Genomic DNA, 2,975 nt, shown 5'->3' on the forward strand with positions numbered 1-2,975 from the left:
TTAAAACTGATCTAGCATGTAATAGGTGGAATACCACCTTGTAATAACGTCCTGTTTTAATTTTAGTTTTCCCATTTTTAAGTTTTGTTGTATCTGTGCTAGCTTTAGTGTGGCCGATGAACTCTTTTCAAAAAACATGACTTTTTAGAGGTATTTCAAATTTTAGAAGAACTGTTTTGAGCCAGTCGGCAATGTTTTTTCCTGTGTGTTGATGGTTAAATTCACCGCACTCTAACATAAACGAAGTTAATTGAAATTCATTATTAATAAAATGTACAGTAACAGCAAGGAAACTAACATTGTTTATGTTGGTCCATCCATCGGAAGTTAGGGCAACTGAATCTACTGAACATAATTGAGCTTTTACCTTTTCAAATGTTTCGTTATACAAACTGGGAAGTAGACTTTTGGACAATGTTTTCCTACATGGTGGTTGATAGTTTGGGTTTAGTAAATTGATAAATTCTCTGAAATCTTCTCCTTCAACTATGGAAAACGGAAAATATTCCTTGCAAATCATCCTCAACGGAGTATGATCCAATTTATGTTTAAGATGGGTTGTAAGTGGGGCCCTAACAGGGAAATGTTGATCTATACGGTCTTGTTTGGTTAAATTGATATTCGAAGGACCTGGTATTGGGTCATCACTTACTGGTTCTGAAGTGCTTTCACGATCAGCTGGGACGGTGGATTCAGTGCTTACGGAGCCAAGCTTACGTTTTTAGAACACCACGCAGGAATGATGAAATCGTTGTATGTGCCGCCACATGTTGGATGTAGCGGCCATTTTAATTTTTACGCCACAGTAACGACATTTTGCGTCCTTGTCGTCTTCAACAAAATGACGCCACAGCTCGGTATCAGCACGAGGTGACATTATATCCTTTGTTTACCTGTGAAAACACGCGTGGAAAACGAATTAATCAACTGCAAAACGTATTGCAAAGTAACTGTTTTCAACTTACCGTTATATATATGAACACTCGCTAAACTTTTTATTACTTCCTTCAGCGAAATTTTTTATTACTGGTTATTAAGAACTGATTTAATATAATATTCACTGAAGCATGCACTTTTAACCATGCGTATCACTCTATGAATAATGAGACTATGCTCATAACCGCGGGACACTTTGATAATCCGTTGGACACTTCGAGCTTCTCAACGACCAAATTGGAAATGAAATTTGTTTCTAGTGCGTTAATCGCTTATATACCCCTAGCTATTAGCGATATATATATATTTCATTGCCTGCTGCGTCGGTAAAGTTAACCCGAATCGGAGGTGTCGGGGAAATATTTTAAATTTGCTATGAACCCATTAAACTTTGCTTGCCTATCTTTGGTATAGCTATCCCGAATCGGAGGTGTCGGGGTTTCAGGCTGGCGAGATCCTATCGAAGAACAAGTGTTCTAGAAATATTTTAAATCTTTAACTTTGGCTATCTTTGAAAAAAATTAACTCTGAAGCCGATGTTAAGTTGTTACTACTAATGATAGAGCGATGTAAATAGTTTAATGTAAAAATGTCATTTTTCAACAAATGAAGTCAGTATTAATATGCAATGCTTTTCCTCTCAGAAAGCCCCGTCAACAAAGTATTAAGTTTGAATGGACAAGATCTGCTGAATTGTACTCTCAGTACTTATTCAACAGAGAATTTGCATCGACTTTATGGTATTTAAAGTAATCTGTAAAATAAAAAAAAAACTGTCAGTTTGATCCGTCCGTTACAAAGTTGAGCGAGTGTTCAGATATTTAACAGTAACGCTGTGCAAAAATCTGTGCTCAATGTGAATTTTGTGATTGTTTTAGTGCTAAAGACGCTGCAATTTTTCACTGCAATAAAATTAAAAAAAATCACTTTCGCAAGGTTTTTACAATATTTCTTCGCGCACTGTAACATTTTAGTGACGCATCCAAGGTGACAAAACACCGCAAAGTATACCGGAGACGCGACGTTCGGCATGTTTTCCGCTGTATGTACAACACCAATAGCAGTCTGTTTTCCCTAGTGGCAAAATCAGCATGCTTTCTCGTTCTGTCCAATTGACAATTGATACCGCCAGAATGAGAAAGCATGCTGATTTTGCCACCGGGGTTGTTGTGGGAAAAAAGTAATTTGTAAAAATGATCGTGCGAAAATATTCGTCTGCGGCTGCTTCACGTCTCCGGTCTGCTTTAAACTTGTATTTCCTATGCTCTTTCATATTCCTCATTCGATCCCATATCGAACAAACGTCAAATCCCATCCACTCCGAAGAGAATCTCATTCGATCCCATATCGAACAAACGTCAAATCCCATCCACTCCGGAGGGAATCCCATTCGATCCCATATCGAACAAACGTCAAATCCAGTCCACTCCGTAGGGAATCCCATTCGTTCCCATATCGAATGACTGTCAAAATCCAATTCGCTTCTGGGTCACGTTTCTACTGACTCATGCAACATGAGGAGCTAATCAAACTAAATTTAGGATCGGATCGAAAAACTCCATGCCTGGATCGGATAAATCAATACGATCCAGCTCCGACGTCGCAACACTAGTACCGACGTTGTTGTAGCAAGCGAATGACTCGGGGTCTACACTGCAGCGCGACGTCTCGTTTCAAAAGTAGCCCAGTTTCGGCAGAACAATCGCGCAAGCCAAGCGCGACAGAGGTAGGAGAGTATGTGGAAATATGTATCACATTGGGGCGCAAACTCGGCTAAAATTTTTTATTAAATTTTGAGGTAGTAATGCATGATATTTGTTAAGCTACGTATTTTATGCACCCTGAGTGAGTTTGGCGCTTCCACATTTGAAATTCACTGAGAAAACAAACTTAAACATACAACGAATATATTTTGCCCCACCGTAGGTGGTATATATTTCGACATCATCTCCTACTTGTTGAAGAACAGTTTGTTTACGTTTCGGCACCCGAAAAAACTTTGGTAAACATATCAATTAAAACTTAGTTTGATAACTGAA

Source organism: Anopheles ziemanni, chromosome 2 (assembly GCF_943734765.1).
Source record: "Anopheles ziemanni chromosome 2, idAnoZiCoDA_A2_x.2, whole genome shotgun sequence".
Lineage (NCBI taxonomy): Eukaryota > Metazoa > Arthropoda > Insecta > Diptera > Culicidae > Anopheles > Anopheles ziemanni.